The sequence below is a fragment of the Onychomys torridus genome, chromosome 5 (genome assembly GCF_903995425.1).
Source record: "Onychomys torridus chromosome 5, mOncTor1.1, whole genome shotgun sequence".
Taxonomy (NCBI): domain Eukaryota; kingdom Metazoa; phylum Chordata; class Mammalia; order Rodentia; family Cricetidae; genus Onychomys; species Onychomys torridus.
In genome coordinates, this window is record NC_050447.1 from 108,670,200 (window position 1) to 108,691,401 (window position 21,202).

Genomic DNA, 21,202 nt, shown 5'->3' on the forward strand with positions numbered 1-21,202 from the left:
AGATTCCAATGATGGCTCCCTGTTCACCCCCATAGTCCCTGATTCAAGACCTCCCATACATACAGCTATAGCAGGAATCTTAAATGCTCTTACTAATAAAATCAAACCTGAGACCAGTTATTGGGGTGAATGCTAGAAGATCAGAGAAGCAGAACCAGCCACAGCTACCTCACCTCGCCAGTTCCTTAGCTAATCCTGTTTCCTCAGACTGGAAGCCTGTGAGTCCTCATCCAAATGAATCTCAACTGAACTGCTTCTCGAAAACCTGAATGCTTAACCAGCCAAAAGCTTCTAGTTTCTGAAATTCACACCATATATACCTTTCTGCTTTCTGCCATCACTCCCTGGGATTAAAGGCTCACTTTCTGGGATTAAAGGCATGTGTCACTATGCCTGGCTGTTTCTAGTGTGGCCTTGAACTCACAGAGATCCAGAGGGATTTCTGCCTCTGGAATGCTAGGGTTAAAGGTATGAGTGCCACCATTTTCTAGCTTCTGTATCTAGTGGCTGTTCTGTTCTCTGACCCCAGATAAGTTTATTAGGGTACACAATATTTTGGGGAACACAATACCACTACATACAGCTAATATCCCAGCCTTCCCTCCAAGAAGTCTTGGTTCCAATGTCAAGAGCTCCCAAGAGCTGAAACACATTGTAAAAATTGGCCAAGAAATCCAGCCTACCTCACCTGTCCCAATACGCCATTTGCTCCTCCTCTTGACAAATGGGGTCAAAGTTGTAGCACCGTGGAGTGACAGAAGTAACTCCATAGTTGCACAACAGCAGGGATTATATAGGGCTCCATAGATGGCCCCCAGCAGCTTGAAGGTGACTGGGGTAACACATAACCTACCTAGGTGGAAGTTATTTGGGGAAGTCTCATATGGGACCAGGGTCTTTGTTTCCCTAGCTTGGGGCCTGAGACTGAACTCTTACAAAGAGTCCCTGGGTTCTTTGTAGGAGAGGGTTCTTCCTTCCAGGAGGCCTAAGGGAACTTTCCTGCTAACATGGTGGTCTCACCAAGGAGCAATTTTTCTCCCTGAAAAAACATTTAATAGTAACTGGAGACAGTTTTTCTCTGGACATCTTTTGACTGTCTTGCCAGGCAAAGGCTGCCCCTGGCATCTAGTGGTGGAGACAGGGATGGGGTTAAACATCTCCTGGCTCACAAGCCACCCTCACAGCACAAAATGGCTGGCCTAGAATGTCATCAACACCAAAGATAAGGAACTATACTAACACATTTACTGCCCCTCCCAGGTATGCAGGAGGCCTGGCACCTGAGGGGCCTGGAAATCCATTTCCCTTTTCATATGTGCAGCCTTACACCAAAGACAAAGCTATTTTTAAAGCTGTCATTAGTTCCTCTGGAATAATGTGGCCTACGTACCTTTCCCTTATGTAAGAAATCCTGTACCTACAAGGAAAGTCTATGTTCTTCTGCTTCTATTCTGAAGCAGCCAGTAACTTCTCCACTGTAGAGGAAACACACTCCTAAAGTCATTCTTGATCGGTGTGATGGTTGCTCTTCATCATCAGCTTGACTAGCTTTGGAATCACCTAGGAGACACAACTCTAGACATGTCTATGAGGGTGTTTCCAAAGAGGTTTAAATGAAGATGGAAGTCCCACTCTGAATGTTAGTGGCACCATCCCATGAACTGGAGCAAACAAACTGAGCATGAGTGTCTAATGCTGCTTCCTGACTACAGGGTAATGTGATCAGTTCACTCACATTCCCAATGTCATGCCTTCCCAGCCATGATGAACTATATCACTTCTAAAACCATAAGCCCAAACAAATTCTTTCTCCCTTCATGTGTCTTTGTAAGGTATTTTGTCACAGCAGAGAGAAAAATAACCTATCTTGTCAGGCACCTTAAAGTGAAGCTACCAGGACATGATCAGCAGGGCCAGCTACTGGCTAAGTACTTGGCTCCAATGCCTCTTAGACTTCTGCCTGCCTGAGTCTCTAGGCCACCTATCCAACATCCCTGGCAGATCCACAGATCATCCAACCAAGTTTCAATTAGGATCTGTGGGATCTATTCTTTTATGACCAAAAAAGAAAAAGAAGAAGGAGAAGGAGGAGAAGGAAGGAGAAGGAGAAGAAGAAAAGAAAAATGCTCTATTTAGAAAGACTTGTACCATAGAGTTGAAACTTTCCTTAATTAGGCAGCTCAGCCAGCATGTCCTATACTGTCTACTTCTATGAAAAATCTGTGACCATTAAATCTTTTAAGTACTTAATTATGAGCTCTGTGCAAGAGAGTGCATATGTTTTAGGGTCTTTGACATTCCCTTCATGTCAGCCCCTTATTAACCCGCTGAAGCACTGGCTTTCTTAATTAATATTTTATTTCTTAATTAATTTTTTTTCAATTAGCTTACAAAATATTGTGGCATTGTATATGCATACTTCATCTTGGTTAATTCCCCCACCCTGTTTTCATCCCCTTCATGTCCTCCCACAGTGCACCCCTTCCCTCTAAAGCACGGGCTTCTGTAAAGCAACCAAAGTGGATTTTTAAAAATATGGCCTAGGCATAAATCATGAATAACTTTAAAGCTATGTCATAGAGGACATTTTAAACTTATGTGTAAGTAGAAAGGCTCGTGTGAAGAATCTTTCTACATCACCTTGTTTTCAACAGCATCAACTTGTTTTGGTTCATATTGCCTTCTTTGTTTTGTTTAATACTGGGTCTCTTTATATAGCCCAAGGTGGTCTCAAATTCATGATCCACCTGCCTCAGTCTTCTATGCGCTGTTATTACAGGTTTGAATCACCACACCTTATTTGTTTCATGTTGTTATATCCACATACTCGTGTTTTTATGTACAGATTTCCTTAGGAGCTTCAAATACATCTAAGTCATTAGAGTGTTTTATCTGTAAGTATTTCAGTATGCATCTCTCACCAACAGGCTCTTTTAATTACAACCATGGCACAATGTCCTACCCAACAAAACTAATATCACCTAATAGACAGTCTATGCTGGGTTTCCCCCAACTGTCTTCAAAAATAGCTTTGCCCAGCTGGTTGCTGATGACCAAAGGAAGTCTGATCTCCTGGAAAATCACAGCACAGAAATAAAAGGCTTCCCCCTTAGCCTTCTCAATTGGCAAGCTTTCCCTAGCTCATGGGGCATGCCATTCTGCAAACAGAACCAGAGGTTGTGGGGACAAATTCCAAACTAAGGCAGGTGTCCAGGGCCATGGAGATAGAACTCAGGAGGGGTATGATCCTGACATCAGCTTCTGCTGTCTGGGAGAATGTTTCCTTGTCAGAAAAGCTGCCACATTCAAAATGGCACCAAGAGTCTGGCCAGCACAACCCAACAACTGGGCCAGCAAGAGCTTCCAGGTGATAGTGATCATGGGATGCAAGGTTTAAGGGTCTCACAACTCTCTTAGGATGGACCCCCTAAAGAGCTTGTGATCGGAAGGCTGAGGGGAACAGCCATACCTAGTTATTTACATTTACAAATGAGTAATTCCTTTACTCTTAAAGCTTTAGTCAGCTTTGTACATACAAAATCATTCATAGATGTGTCATTTATACACATGTTAAGGGGACAGAAACCAAAGGTTGGGACTTCTCAGTGACACACCATCCACTTAGAGTTCAAGCTGTTGGTACTGATCAAAGTGGCACTAAGTAAGGTGTGGTGGCACATACCCATAGCCTCGCTACTCAAGTAGCTGAGAAAGGAGGGTCAGTGAAGTTGGACAGCAGCCTGGGCAATATAATGAGATTTGTCTTGTTAAAACAATAACAATGATGATAAGGACGATGATGATGATGGTGGTGGTGGTGGTGGTGGTGGTGGTGGTGGTGGTGGTGGTGGTGGTGATGGTGAATGTAGATGAATAGTCTTATTAAATAAGAAACACAGAGGCAATTGCAGAGTAAAAAGCCCAAGAGGTCAGAGCAATAGCTAAGAGCTAAAAACCTTACCCTTCACTGCCTCTACCGTCCTTCCCCTCAGCAAGAGACCTACTTCCTGTGTGTCTGTCCTTTTATTGACTTTCTGTCCTGCCTTCTCATTGGTTGTAAACCCAACCAATCATCACTGCCTGTCTATACAGACCTCCAGGTCTTCTAAGGTTGGTATTGAGATTAAAGGCATGTGTCTCCATGCTGGCTGTGTCCTTGAACACACAGAGATCCACCTAGCTCTGCTTCCCAAGTGCTGGGATTAAAGGCATGCCGCCACCACCGCCTGGCTTCTGCTATGGCTTACTATTAGCTCTGACCACCAGGTAACTTTATTTATTAACATACAAATAAAATTTCAGTACAAATAAAGTATCACCACAGATGATGATAATGATATATTTTGCTTAAATCTCTCAAGCCCTGCTGATGAAAGTATTTTAATGACTTTCAATACAATTTAATGCCATTAATACAATTGTTTCCAGCATATGTTTATTTCCAAGTTTAAAACAGAAGTCAACTGATTGTTTATAGATAATTAAGGAATCACTCCTCATTTTTACATAATACTTTCTCAATTCCAGGGGGAGTAGATTCAAAAGTTAGTTCTATTGGGAACTAAAAATCAAAGATTCCAGAAGCAGATACCAACTCATAGCTCAGAATCACTATTTAACCATAAATAAAGTAATTGCCATCTTTGGATATTGTTTGTAAATGGAAGACAAGAACCTCCATAATGGGCCACAATGAAGGGGAGATCCAAGTCAAGTTTGTGAGTTCTAGACACTGTTTAGGTATCAGACTGACTGCCATCAACAAGTTAAACAGGGCTCTTGCTAGCTTGAAACTTCTGGTCTTCCTGAGAAAACATTTACCAAGAGAAACAGAAACATAAGATTATCAGACAGGTGGTGGCACATACCTTTAATCCCAGCACTTGGGAGGCAGAGCTAGGAGGATCTCTGTGAGTTCAAGGCCAGCCTGGTCTACAGAGTGAGATCCAGGACAGTAACCAAAACTATATTGAGAAAACCTGTCTCAAAAAAAAAAAAAAGAATATCAGACAGGAATAAATTCTACACTGAGAAACTTTGAGAACACTGAATAATAGGATCTAAGTGACTCCAGAGTGTGCTTTTCTAGGAGGTGGTGATTCAGCAGAGACCCTGGTAATGAGGAGATGGCCACTCCAGGGGAGAATCGTTCAGGCAGAGGGGACAGAAATCGGACAACCAAGAGTGACGTTTTTGAGGCACAAGATGAAGGAGGAAAGGATACAGGCTGTGGTAGTGAGGTAGGTAAGGTCTAAGCATGAGTCTTCTGGGACTTTAGAAGTTTGAGGTCATTCTAATGATCCTCTGATGCCATCAGATTTAGATTCACATTTCAAAACAATTACCAGTTTACAGAAAAATGACTACAAAGTGGTGAGGAGAGAGACAACAGACCCAGTCAGGAGACTGATAGAGAAACCCAGACAAGAGAAGGCAATGGCTTAGAACAGGATTCGAGCATCACAGATAAGAAGAAATAGTGGGGTGTGGGATCTACTATCGGAATAAATCTACTAGGATTTAGCGGATAAATGGGAGGAGGAAAAGAAAAGGGAAAACATCAGCAGTGATTCCTCACGCCTGTGATCCTAGCACTCAGGAGCTAGAGGCAGCAATGTCTTCTAACTTCTATTCAGGGTCTTCCTCAACTACATATTGAACTTTAGGCTAACCTGGGCTACAGGAGGCCTGGCCTCAAACACAAAACCAAGCAAAAAATCAAGACTAATAGCAAGCGTAAGCTAAGTAATGCTGTGGTTACACACACACACACACACACACACACACACACACACACACACACACACAAATCCCCTTCCCCAAGTCCTACTTCATATAGCAAAAGTTTATTCCTTGCCTCTATCACATGTCTGCTATTGGTCTTTATAGAGATGAGTCTCAAGTTCTCTCCACTCTGAGGTCCAGATTGTGGGTGCCACACAGTCCTAGCACTATGTCAAGAGAATAATGCTCCTTAAAGGCTCTGCTGGGAAGTGGTACCTATCACTTTGCCTTCATTTTGTTAGCCAAAGAAAGTCATATAAGCAAGCCTGATGTTTATAGGGGAGAAAAGGGTAGTGCCCTTAGGGAGTGACACAAACATTCTAGAACAGGTGCACAATCTACCACCTCTGCCTTCCTGACCATGTTTTACTCTTCACTCCCTATGTAACATAGGTTTGCTCTTTATCCTCTTTACCTGTGAGAGATGATCACAATTCCTATTTATCCATGGAATTAGGCTCAAAGTTTATGATAATCTGTATCAGATCTGGCTGTTCATAATTATCAAAACAAATTAAATTTCAGGTTATTTGTTCACTTTACATACAACACATAATGATGGAAAAGATCTTGGCGTGATAGTTGACCCTTAATTCGGCAAGATCTACAATCACCTAGAAAGACCCACCTTAACAGCAGGTGACTCCATCTCCTGGGCTCGAGTCCTGCCTCAATCAAAAAGGAGAACGCAAGCTAGGCAACAATACTCATCACCCTGCTTCCAGACTGTGTATACAAAATGGTCTGCTAACTCAGCTCCTTCCCAGGACTCCACTACCATGGCAGACTGTACTCTCAAATTGTGAGCCAAAATAAGCCCTTTCTCCCTTTAAAAAGAGAAGAAAGGTGTTGTGACTGAGGCCCCAGAGAGTGGGGAGATGGTGGAGCAACTACTGAGAGGGAGGGAAGGGGAGATGAAGCCTAGACGAGGGGGGGGACAAGAAAGCTGTTTCAGCCAAGGGAGCAGGACATGCCTGACACACATCTCCATGGAGGTGTTCAGGGCGTGGGTGGCTTTAGGAGTCTGGAGACCAGGAGAAACCGGACTTTTGAAAGTCTTAAGCATAGAGACTGTAGTGAATCATACAGTGAGGAAATAGGGAACAGAAAGGAGATCCAGAGCTAAGTCCTAAAACACAGCAACATTTGGAGGTGAGACACGGGTAGAGGTCACTTGAGACAGAGCATCTAGTGAAGTGATTAGAAGGAAACCCAGAGGGGGTGGGAGAGCCTGGGGTGCCGTGGAACGGGCTGGGTGGGGCAGGTGGAATGGGGTGGAATGAATGGAGCTGAACAGAACGGAAGAGAAGCTCCAAAAAACATCGGCAAAAACTGGTCAACTCCCTGTCACACTGGAAGAGGAGGACAGGCAGGCTATAAAACACAGAACGGAGAATCTTTGATGACGTTGGTGTGGACAGTTTTGTGGACACCAGTGCCTGACTAAAGAGGACTCTGGTGAGAAAGCGAGGTGGAAAAACAGAAGAGAGAACATGGTGCCCTCTTTCTGGGAGGAAAGTGAAGAAATAAGGCAGTAGCTACATAGGCATGATGGAGGAAGAGTCCCTGCGCCCCCAGGGACAGTGTAGCAGGGAGGCAAACTTGTTGGGGAAAGTGCTCATTGTAAATGTTCTCACTTTATTGTCATTTCTGTCTGTACACATTTGCTTCTACCCTCTTCACTTAGGGATTCTGGCTTACAAAGTCTTTATTTCTATGGTATTAACATAAAGTTACACTTCCTAATAAAAATAATCGCTAATCTTCCAATTGTGAGGAAATGCCCAAAGGGTTGGCTTAATTGGGTATATGAGATTCTTAAACATGCAAATCCTCACAGCCTTGAAATTACTCATCCTAATGCTCTCTGCTTACCACAGATAAAAAATGGTCACTCCCATTTATGACCCTAGCTTCTCACAAGCTGAGTTGCTCATGGTTCCCCAAGGACAGATTGTTGCAGATCGCTGTACCTTGGACCCTCACACCAAATCCTATCTGCTTTGATTTTCCACTGTGTCTACCCAAAGGACACCATCCCCACACATTCTCTTGGAATTCTCCCGAGTCTGAACTAGCCTCTGTAGATTTCTTGTTTTCTTTTTATAAAGATAACATGGAATCCCTGAGAATGTTATGATACAAAGTTACAATTAAGCTGACTCTATGAAGCTAAGATCTGTTCAAAGAAAAAAAGATTTTAAAACATTGTATAAAGGGGCTAGAAAGATGGCTCAGCAGGGAGTGTTTGCCTTATAATCATGGGGACTAGAATTTGGTTTCCAGAAGCCACACCAGTGCTAGATAAGAGTGGACCCATTCTGTAATTCCATCACTCAGAAGGTGAAGATAGGGAACCCCAAGAGCAAGATGGCTAGCTAGACTAGCCATTATCATTGAGGTTTAGTTGAGATCCCATCTCATCAATGAATAAAATTGACTTTAGCCTTGGCACCCACACATACATGCATCTTTACCACACACAGAGACATATTCAAAAAAGCAAAATAAAATAATATGCATGTTTGAAGAAAATAGTGAAGGAAAATAAAATTAGAATCAAAATTCAAATGGAGATCCCATCTTTAGAAAAACTACTATTACTATCTAGTGCTGTGTCTTCCAGATTCTCTGTAACTCCATATAGAAGAGACCTGTCCTAGAACAGTGGAATTATTTTCAGTATGGTTAATCTCAATTGTCGTCTTGAATGGATTGAGAAATAGCCAGGAGATTAGTAAAACAGTTCTGGGGGCGTCTGTGATGCTGCTTCCAGAGACAGTTCGATCAAGAAAGCTCTGACCTAATCATCCCTTGATGAGTCTTAATATATGTAGCATGAATCTTAAAGAATCTTATTAATAAAATCAAAACTGAGACCAGTTATTGGGGTGAATGCTGGAAGATCAGAGAAGCAAAACAAGCCACAGCTACCTCATCTCTCCAGTTCCTCAGCTGATCCTGTTTCCTCAGACTGGAAGCCTCTGAGTCCTTATCCAAATGGATCTCAGCTGAACTGTTGCTCCAAAGCCTGATAGCTTAACCAGCAAAATGCTTCTAGTTTCTGGTCTTCACGCCTTATATATCTTTCTGCTTTCTGCCATCACTCCCTGGGATTAAAGGCTCACTTTCTGGGATAAATGCATGTGTCACCGTGCCTGGCTGTTTCCAATGTGGACTTGAACTCACAGAGATGCAGAGGGATTTCTGCCTCTGGAATGCTAGAATTAAAGGCGTGTGCTACCACTGCCTACCTCATGTTTAATATTGTGGCCGTCCTGTTCTCTGACCCCAGATAAGTTTATTAGCATGCACAATATTTTGGGGAACACAATATCACCACAATGATAACATTACAGGGATGTGGTAACAGGTGGGGCTTGGCAGAGGAAGTAGGTCATGGGTTGGGTGTGTCCTTAGAGACTGTGTCTTGCCATGGTTCCTTCCTGTATTTCCTCTCTGATCTCTGTGTGCTGTGAGAGAAGCTGCATTCCCACTGTACCATGATGGGCTGAGCCCTCTGCAGCTGGGAGTAAAATAAATCTCTCCTCTCTTAGGTTGTTTTTGGCGTCACAGTGACAAGAAAGGTGACGAATACATTCCTAGACAGATTTCTTTTTATTCTCAGTCCATACCACCAACCCAGGCACTGAAGAGGACTCATATGTGTCTGAGAGTCAGTGAGGAAGAGCGTATATGACTGCATGTCTCTGTCTCAGTAAAAACAATGCAGACCCCTGAAATCACACACAGGTAAAGAGAGGCAGGAAGGTCTGAGCTCACCAGTCCTACAGGAAGTCAGAGAGTTCAGAGGGGTCATCATCTTTGCTGCAACAGCAGGTCCAAAATATAAGTGGAACCCCAACTCAATGTGGAAAACATCATTTAAACAAAGATAACTGCCATGATTGGTAAACAAGAGAAATTCCAAAGTTAGAGTGCTATTCCACAAAGTATGAAACCATAGGAGCACGATAGGCCCATAGAGATAACCAGTCCTGGGCTAAGGCCAGAATAACAAAAATTCCATATCTAAAAGGAAGGACCCAATTGATTGGCAGCACAAAATGAAAAAGACTCCCATAAAATGAAAAGCAAATGGGAAAATAATTTTGAAGCATTGAATCAATAGCTTTAATATATAGAGGTCTTGGGGATCAATAAGATAAAGGCACTAATTGAAACGAGGCAGGGGAAATGAAAAAGGTAATTCATAAAGGGAAAAATACAAATTGACAATACATATTGAATTTTACAGGATGGTATGTATTACAGGCCTCAGAGTGATTGGGATTTAAGAAAGACAGATTATAAAAAGATTACCTTTTCTTGTCTTCGAGGCTGGAAAAAGTATTGAGAGAATATTAACCGTACTGATGACAAGGCTTTAAAAAAGATAGTTGGTTCTTGCTGATGGCACAACTGTCTATGGAAATGGCTTTTTTATAAGTCCACTTGGCAATAATGTCAACGCCCTTATAATGTGCACGAGGGTTTCTTCTCCATTTCCACAGAACAGAGCCCAAGGGAGCAATGAGGCTAAGCAAAGATGTGAGCTGCAGTCATTTCTCATGATGAGTTACTGTTTTTCCTTTGTACTTCTCATCTCCCTCCCAAGTGCTGTGAACTTTGACCTTTCCATTTGTGATTAAGAAGTAAATGAGGACTTCCAGGTACAGCTGGTAGATTGAACATTAACATTTACTTCCATTTCCCTGAAACCAAGAGTAGCAGTAAAGTGATTTTTAAGGCCTATGACCATCGTGTCAAGAGATTGGGAAAAGGACATTTTAATGACTAGAAAGCAAAGAGCCACTGGCTTTGCAAACAACAGCCAACAACAGGGAAAGCCAACACAACCTGGTCCCATCAGGCTCGGGTACAGCCTGTGCTGTATTCCTTTAAAAATGGAGAAAGATGGGCTGAAAACAGGGTTTGGTTGAAAGGGTTTAAAAAGCAAAAGCAAGCCGGGCAGTGGTGGTGCATTCCTTTAATCCCAGCACTTGGGAGGCAGAGCCAGGTGGATCTCTGTGAGTTTGAAGCCAGCCTGGTCCCCATCAGCTTCTGCTACAGCCCCCAAAGGCTAGAAGGAGGGAAAGTTTTACCAACAAATGACCCTGAATTAGAAACAGTGGGCCAAAGTGTTTGAAGGGATAGGACTGTGTGGAAGTGTCTACATTGAATATCTAGATGTTCATCTTCCACCTCACTTGTCCCTCAGAAGCCAAAAAACCAGACCTCTTTCTTTCAAGCAGAAAAGTCAAAAATCCTCTTCTTAAAAACCCAGCAAGTTGTTCCAGCCAGGGAAGCAGGTAGGCTGATTGAACATCTTCACCTGTCCCTCCTCTTTTCTAAGCCCAGTCCCCCAGTCTCTTCCTTAGCTCTGTTGAAGACACCTGCTTTGGTCTCTCCTTCCTCTCTCACCCCATCTTGTGGTGGTATTGTGTTCCCCAAAATATTATGCACCCTAATAAAGTTATCTGGGGTCAGAGAACAGATAGCCACTAGATACAGAGGCTAGAAAATGGCAGCACTCAGGCCTTTAATCCTAGTATTCCAGAGACAGAAATCCCCCTGGATCTCTGAGTTCAAGGCCACATTGGAAACAGCCAGGCATGGGGACACACGCCTTTAATCCAGGGAGTGATGGCAGAAAGCAGAAAGATATATAAGGCATGAAGACCAGAAACTAGAAGCATTTGGCTGGTTAAGCATTTGGCTGGTTAAGCTTTCAGGCTTTGGAGCAGCAGTTCAGCTGAGACCCATTCTGGATGAGGACTCAGAAGCTTCCAGACTGAGAAAACAGGATCAGCTGAGGAACTGGCAAGGTGAGGAAGCTGTGGCTTATTCTGTCTCTCTGATCTTCCAGCATTCACCCCAATAACTGGCCTCAGGTTTGATTTTATTAACAAGACTCTTTAAGATTACTGCTACACCATCTTCAGTGGGTCAAATCACATAGAACTCACCTGCCCTTAGCCCATTAACCCAGCCTCCAACACCAGCAGGCACTCTCTGGGAACACAGCAGCCTCCAAGGCCAGGGAAGCAGGCAGGCTAACTGCAGATTTTCACATCTCCTTCCGTTCCTCTAAGTCCAATCCCCCAGTCTCATCTCCAGCTCTGCTGCAGACCACCCCCTTTCTCTTTTCTCCCATCTCTAACAGATCATGTAGACTTTCTCCTCCAACCTTCCTTTCCCCAATCATCACTTTATCCAACCAAGCCCACAACTGCAGCGGGCATTGCCTGGGAACCCTCTCTGGCCAAGTGAGAAGGCAGACTAACCGCAGATTCTCATCTCTCCCTCCTCTCCTCCATATCCAATTCCCAGTCTCATTCCCAGCTCTGGAGCAGACTTTCTACTGTAGAGTCTCCTTACTCTCGGTCCCTGTTCTCAGGGGACTGAGCAGACCCTGATGGAATACCCGTCTTTCCTCCTTCTTGTGCCCTCAGTCCTCCCGACTCCAGCTCATCCCTATCCCCAAGTGTCAGATCTCAATACTGCTGGGCGGTGGTGGCGCACGCCTTTAATCCCAGCACTCGGAGGCCAGCCTGGTCTACAGAGTAAGATCCAGGAAAGGCGCAAAGCTACAACAGAGAAACCCTGTCTCAAAAAACCAACAAAACAACAACAACAACAACAACAACAACAAAATAACAGATCTCAATACCTTGGAACACAATTTACCTAGAACCCCCAGTTATCACACCTATCAGGATCCCAGAATAACTTCCTCAGTCTCCTAAGTACCAAAGAGGGCCACAGAAACCCACCTAATAAAGACAAGACCAGATATCAGTATCTAGAATTATAATTTTTCCAAACCCTGATGCCTAGATGCCAAAGTAAAAACACAATCAATAAGAACCAGGACAGTATGTCTCCACTACAGCCCAGCAACCCTACCACAGTAGACCCTGAATATTGCAATATAGCTGAAGCTTGAGAAAAATATCTTAAAATAGCCTTTATGAATAAAATAGAGGTCCTTGAAAATGAATAAATCACTTAAAGAAATCCATGAAAACACAAACATTAGAAGGAAATTAATAAAACCGTTTAAGACCTAAAAGTGAAAAGATAATCAATAGAGAAAAGCCGAACTGAGAGGAACCTGGAGATGAAAATTTAGGAACTCAAAAGGAACCTCAAAGGCAAGCCTCACCAACAGAATATAAGAGATGAAAGAGATAATTACAGGCATTGAAGATAAGACAGAAGAAATGGATACATTGATCAAAGAAAATGTTGAATCTAAAAAAAAAAGTCCTGTCATAAAACATCCAGGACATTTGGGATAGTGTAAAAAGGCCAAATCTAAGAATAATAGAAATAGAAGAAGGAGAAGAAACCTAGATCAAAGACACAGAAAATATTTCCAACAAAATCACAGAAAATGTCCCTAACCTAAAGAAGGACATGTTTATCAAGATAGAAGAAAACAGAACGCCAAAAAGACTGGGCCAGAAAAGAAAGTTTCTTTGACACATAATAACCAGAACACTAAATGTACAGAACAAAGAAAGAATATTTACACCTGCAAGGAGCCAGGCGGCAGCGGTGGCACACGCCTTTAATCCCAGCACTCGGGAGGCAGAGGCAGGCGGATCTCTGTGAGTTTGAGGTCAGCCTGGTCTACAGAGTGAGTTCCAGAATATCTGGGGCTACACTGTCTCAAAAAAACAAGAAAACAAGAAGAAAGAGGAGAAAGAAGAGGAAGAGGAGGGTGGGGAGGAGGAGAAGAAGAAGGAAGAAGAGGAAGAGGAAAAAGAAGAGGAGGAGGAGAAGCAGCAGCTCTGGGGGGCTGGAAAGATGCTCAGGGTCGGGAGCAGTTGCAGAGATGGTTCAGTGGTTAAGAGCACTGGCTGTTTTCCAAAGGGTTGAGGTCAGTTCCTGGCAATCACATGGTGGCTCACAGCCATCAAAAATGGGAGATGATGCTCACTTTTAGCATGCAGGAATACATGCAGACATAACGCTCATACCTAAAAAATAAATAAATAAAAATTTAAGAGCTGCAAGGGAAAACGACTAAGTAGCATACAAAGGCAGACATATTAGGATATCACCTAACTTCTCAATGGAGACTCTCAAAACCAGAAGGACCTGGACAGACATGCTGCAGACTCTAAGAGAGCACAGGTGCCAGCCCAGACTACTATATCTGTCACAGTAGATGGAGAAAATAAGACATTCCATGAAAAAAAAAAAACAAATTTAAGCAGTATTTATCTACAAATCCAGCCCTGCAGGAGGTACTAGCACAAAAACTCCAACCTAAACACAAGGAATAAATAATCATAGACCAGCAAATCAAAAGAGGAGAAACACACACACACACACACACACACACACACACACACACACAAAAAAAAAAAAAAAAAACCCATAGCAACAAAATAACATGACTCAACAAACACTGCTCAATGATAGCTCTCAACATCAGTGGTCTTAATTCTCCCAGTAAAAAGACACAGACTAACAGTGTAGATGTGAAAACAGGATCCATCCTCTGCTGCATCCAAGAAATACATCTTAATATCAAGGATAGATATCACTTCAGGGTAAAATGATGGAAAAAGATATTCCAAGCAATTTGGACCTAAGAAGCAATCTGGTGTAGCCATTTTAATACCTGGCAAAATAGACTTCAAACCAAAACTCATCAGAAGAGATAGGGAAGGACACTATATACTTATCAAAGTAAAAATCCACCAAGAAGACACCGCAATTATTAACATCTATGCCTTAAACACAGCGGCACCCAAGTTCATAAAAGAAACACTACTATAGCTTACATCATATATTGACCCTCACACATGGATAGTGGGAAACTTCAATACCTCACTCTTACAAATAGATAGGTCATCCAGACAAAAATTAATCAGAGAAATGCTGGAGCTAACTGATGTCATAAACCAAATGGACCTGGTAGATATTTACAGAACATTTCATCAAAACAAAAAAGAATATACCTTCTTTTCAGCATCTCATGAACCTTTCTCCAAAACTGACCACATACCCAGGCACAGAGCAACATATACAAGAAAACTGAAAAACCACCCAGCATCCTGTCTGACCACCACAGAATAAAACTGGACATCAACAACAATAGAAGAAACAGAAAGTTACAAACTTTGGAAATGGAACAACACACTACTTAATGAAAAGTGAGCCAAGACAGAAATAAGAAAGAAATTAAAGACTTTCTAGAACTGAATGAAAATGAACACATCATACCCAAACTATGGGACACAGTGAAGGCTGTTCTCAGAGGCAAGTTCATAGCACTAAGTGCCTACATTTTTTTTAAAAAATGGAGAAATCTCACACTAGTAAAAAATTAACAGCATACCTGAAAGCTCTAGAACAAAAAGAATAAATCATACCCAAGGAAGAGATGACAAGAAATAATCAAATTCAGAGCTGAAATCAGTAAAATAGTAGCAAACAAAAACAACATGGAGACTCAATGAAATGAAGAGTTGGTTCTCTGAAAAAAAATCAATAAGACTGATAAACCTTATCCAAATTAACTAAAAGGTAGAGAAAGAATACCAAAATTAACAAAACTATAGACGAAGGGGAAGGCACAACAGACACCAAGGAAATCTAGAGAATCATATGGATGTGCTCTTAAAATGTGTACTCTACCAAAAGTCTAAAAGAAATGGATAATTTCCTTGATATAAACCACTTACCAAAGTTAAATCAAGATCAAGTAAGCAGTTTAAATAGACCTATAGCCCCTAGTACTGGAATAAAAGCAGTTATAAAAGACTCCCAAGCAAAAAGAGCTCGGGGCAAGATGGTTTTAGTGCAGAATTCTACCAGACTTTCAAAGAAGAGTTAATGGCAATACTCCTCAAATTATTCCACAAAATAGAAACAAAAGGGGCATTGCCTAATTCATTTTATCAGGCCACAGTTGATACCCAAGCCACATAAAGACCCAATAAAGAAAGAGAATTAGAGACCAATTTCCCTTATGAGCATAGATGCAAAATTTCTCAATATAATATTTTAAACCAAATCTAGAAACACACTAAAAAGATCACCCACCATGCTCAAGTAAGCTTCATCCCAGAAATGCAGGTTTGACTTAGTATACAGAAGTCAGTAAATGTAATCCACCAAATAAACAAACTAAAAGACAAGAGAAACTCAAAGCAATTCCACTAAAATCAAGAACAAAACAAGGTTGCCCATTCTTTCCATACCTATTTAATATAGTACTTGAAGTCTTAGCTATAATAATAAGACAAGAGAAGGAGATTGAGGGGATACAAATTGAAAAGGAAGATCTTTATATGCAGATGATATGATGGTATACATAATTTGCCCTAAAAATTCCACCATGTGACTCTTAAAGCTGATAAACACTTTCAGCAAAGTAGCTGGAATATAAAATTAACTCATAAAAATCAATAGCCATCTTATATGCAATTGACAAGTGGACTGATAAAGAAATCAGGAAAACAACATCTTTCATAATAGTATCAAATAATATCAAATCTGTTAGAGTAACTCTAAACAAGCAAGTGAAAGACTTTTATGTTAAAAACTTTTAGGTATTGGAGAAAGAAATTGAAGAAAATATCAAAAAGTGGAAATATCTCCCATGCTCAAGGATCAGTAGGATTGATTTAGTAAAAATGGCCATCCTACCAAAATCAATCTACAGTTTCTCTGCAATCCCCATCAAAATTCCAAAACAATTCTTTATAGATCTTTAAAAGACAATTTTCAACTTCATATGGAAACAAACAAACAAAAACCCAGGAAAGCTAAAAAAATAAAAATAAAAAAAAAATCCTGAATAATAAAAGAACTGCTAGAGGTAGCACCTTCCTGAATTTCAAGTTTTACTACAGAGCTAAAATAATAAAAACAGCATAGTATTGGCACAAAAACAGAGAAGATGATCAGTGGAATCGAAGTTAAGACCTAGATATAAATCCACACATTTATGAACACCTCATTTTTTATAAAGAATCCAGAAATATGCACTGAAAAAAGAGAGAGCATCTTCAACAAAAGGTGCTGGTCAAACTGAATGTCTGCATGTAGAAGAATACAAATAGATCCATAGTTATCACTTTGAAGAAAACTCAACTCCAATGGATCAAAAACCTCAACATAAGACCATTATCACTTTGAAGAAAACTCAACTCCAAATGGATCAAAGACCTCAATATAAGACCAGAAACACAGAAGCCGACAGAATAGAAAGTAGGGAACAGCCTTGAACTCATTGGCACAGGAGAAGACTTTCTGAACAGAATACTGTCAGCACAGGCACTAAGATCAACAATAAATGGGACCTCATGAAAATGAAAAGCTTCTGCACAGCAAAGGACACTGTCATTTGGACAAAGAGGAGGAAGTCTACAGAATGGGTAGAGATTTTTACCAACTACACATCTGATCGAGGGCTAAAATTCAAAATATATAAAGAACTCAAAAACTAAATATCAAGAAAACAAATAACCCATTTAAAAATAGATCTAAACACAATTCTCCAAAGAGGAAAGTCAAATGAATAAAAAGACATACGTGTTCAACATCCTTAGTCATCAAGGAAATGCAAATCAAAACTAATTTGAGATTTCATATTAAACCTATTAGAAAGGCTAAGATCAATAAAACAAGTTACAACTCATGCTAGTTGGCTAGGATGTAAAGAAAGAGGGGTAACACTCATCTATCACTGGTAGAAGTACAAAATTGTACAGCCACTACAGAAATCAGTGGCAGTTCCTCAGGAAGATGGGAATCCATCTACTTCAAGATCTAGCTATACCACTTTCGGACAGATACCCAAAGAACTCTTCTTCCTACCACAGAGACACTTGCTCAACCATGTTCATTGCTGCTCTATTCACAATAGCCAGAATTTGAAAACCACTTAGATTACTCTCAACAGAAAAATGGATAAAACAAATATGATACATTTACACAGTGGAGTATTTACTCTGCTGTTTAAAAAAATAAAATAACAAATTTTGTAGGTAAATGAATGGACTAGGAAAAAATTACTTGAGTGAGGTAACCCAGTCCAAGAAAGACAAATATGGTATGTATTTGCTTATATGTGAATATTAACTGTTTAGTCAATGATAACCAAGCTCCAATCTATAGAACCACAAAAATTAGGTATAGATTAAGAGTAGCCCTTTTATATACCTTGAAACATTCAACCCTAAGAAGCATGTCTTTATCAAATCCCTTCTCTCCTGGCTCAGGGAATCCCATGGAAGAGGAGGTGGAAAGAGAGTATAAGAGCCAGAGGGGATGGAGGACACCAAGAAAACAAGGCCCTGTAAATCAACATGATCAACATACATATAAACACAGAGACTGAGGCAGCATGCACAGGGCCTGCAAGGGTCTGCACCAGATGGGGCCGTAGAACTGAAAGAAGTGGACACACCTCCTATCCCTAACCCAGAAACAATCTCCAGTTGACAGCCACTTGCAAAAAAAAATTTAGTTTCCCCCAAGGGAGTTTCACTGAGGAAATAAAGTACTCTTAAGGGTAGGCTGCATGCTCTGGAATAAATGGACAAGACATCAACAGCATCTTCAGACATTCCTTGTCTCATAACATTGTCATGGCTTTTTAAAAATTTTATTTTATTTGTATATTTTTTCTTCTTTATCTCTTTTATAAATATTTATTATTTATTTTATGTATATGGATCTTTTGTCTACATGTGTGCCTGCACATCAGAAGAAGGCAATATATCCCATGGGGCTAGCTAAAAATGGTTGTGAGTTGCCATGTGGGTGCTGGGAGTTGAACTCAGGACCTCTGGAAAAGCATCTAGTGCTCTTAACCACTGAGCCATCTCTCTAGGCCCCTCTTCTCCCCTTTTACCACACAGGTCCTTTGCATATATATTATAGCTTCCAGTTTAGTGTTTGTTTATAGGGGATTCCAGAGTGTGTGAGCAAGTGAGTCTCAGTTGCTAGTGCCTTGTCTTGGACTCATTTGTTTGTTTGTTTGTTTGTTTGTTTGTTTGTTTGTTTTGTCCTATTCTGGTGTGTTAGTTTTTTTTTAATCTTATTACGTTTTATTATTTTCCCATAGAAGCCTGTTTATTCTCTAATGAGAAGCAGGAATGGGGCAGATAGGGATGGGAGGGGAGATGGGGAAGGAAGTGGGAGGAGTAGAGGGGAAAACCATAATCAACATTAGTACTTGGGAAAAACATCTATTTTCAATAAAAGGAAAGAGAGAAAGAGGGAAAATGTTCAGAAAGTCTAAGAAAAAATAATCATCAGAATATTTCTTAACACAACATCCGTGCCTAACCGTCTTGTAGTTCTTTCCACAGGTAGTCAGGTCTGTATCCACCCACTGTCCACCACACAATGAGGGCTTCAGACAAATTCATGGTGTACTGTAACTTAAATTATGACTTGAGTGGCAAGAATCTCCAGGTCACTGCAGAAAACACCATAGTTCATTGATGCAATACTCTACACCCCTGAAATCCAGATGCCTCTTCCACATGGACAGCATTGCACAATCACCATCCTCAAGGAGACAGCCATGGCAAAAACCTGCAGAATGATTACACTGATGCTTTGTAAGACCAAGAAAGTATTTACGGCAAAGGGTCTTAGTCAACAAAACAAGAAAAATGCCCTAGACCAAAAGACATGACTTTGGATTGAAAACATCTCTGTGCTAAAGAGATGGTTCAGAGAGGGAAGTGCTTGCTAGGCACTTTTTAACTTAGAACCTCAACCAAACTACCAGTTAAGTAAGCAGACAGACTGAAGACCTATTCAGACACACATGAAGATCCAAATTCAATCTACAGAACATATATATATATATATATATATATATATATATATATATATATATATATATATATATATGGCAGGCATTCTGGTGTTCATTGGCACTGCCGAGGCAGACAAAGAGCAGCAGATCCTCTTGGCTCACTGGCCAGCCATCCTAGCCTCCTCTGTAAGCTCCAGCCAAGGAGAGACTTTCAAACAACAAGGTAGATGACTCCCAAATAACAACAGGCAAGGCTTGCCTCTGGTTGTCTACATGCATGCACATACACATCCATGTACACACACACACACACACACACACACACACACACACACACACACACACGGGCACAAATGCACCCCAAGATTTTTTTAAAAATCTCACCAACCCCAGAAGAGAAACTAAGATAGACAGACCTGCAAGGAGCACATCATCTACAAACCTCAGAAGAGAAAAAGGAAATAAACATGGGTGTCATTCAACAGGCCAGATTGTGATGAACTAAAACCTCTAAATTTCTGAAGTACATTTTTCTAACCTAGAATTCTATACTCAACCCAACTACCATTTAAGTAAGAGGACAGACTGAAGACCTCTTCAGACTCACAGAGAGAGAGGAAGGTTGATGGATGAAGAAAGAAACCAAGGCTGCTGTTCATTAATCCAAAAAAGGGTAACCACGGATGTTTACAGCAGAGCCAGAAGAGATTGCCTTTAAAAAATAAAGCAAAACTGGACATATTTGGGTTGGCGAAGCTCAGTGGTAAAGTGTTTGCTGAGCATTTGCAAGGCCCTAGGTTTGATCCCCAGGATGGAAGAACATACTGACAGATATACAAAACTGGAAGAGTTGGTACTGAATTACTGAGATTTATGCAGCAAACTAAGCAAATGAAATAAGAAGCCGATGATTCATTCTATGGGGAAGAAAAAGGCATAAGAAAGAAAAATTAATCACATGGACTGCACCACTCAGAATGCAGAGTTATGATAAACTCTGAATGACAAGGCAAGGAAAATTAGAATTTATCTGTATTGGCGGAATACAGAAGATAACTATGTGTGTAAAAGAATAAATCCTTAATTGCAGGAAACACTGTTGAGTTTCTTTCTTCAATCAAGATATCTGTTAAACATACCGTATTGTATACATTCGCATATGTTAAAAATACAGCAGTGACTTTCTATAGAATCTGTAAAATCAGCACATGCACACACACACACACACACACACACACACACACACACACACACACACACACACCATGCACTTCTGGAGAGCAGGGTGACTCCAGTATGGCTGATAACAGGGCACAAGAGCTCACAGTCAGTAACTCCTACAAGATGGCAGCTGCCTAAATCTCTCATCATCAGCCATGTGGAATCGTGTTAATCTTCTACTTTACATATATGTAACTTTAGTAAAACTTACAGTCAAATTTTAGGAAAGGTGAAAGAGTGAGTGTGACCCTGGAGTGCAGATGTAGGTTGACTGACAGGTGTGTCCCCCACCAGCAGGGGGGCTATGGCTAGTCACTCTCAGGCTTTCATAACCACCACACAGGATTAAAGGCTCCTCACAGGGACCACTTTTGGAATGACTGGAACATTCCAGTC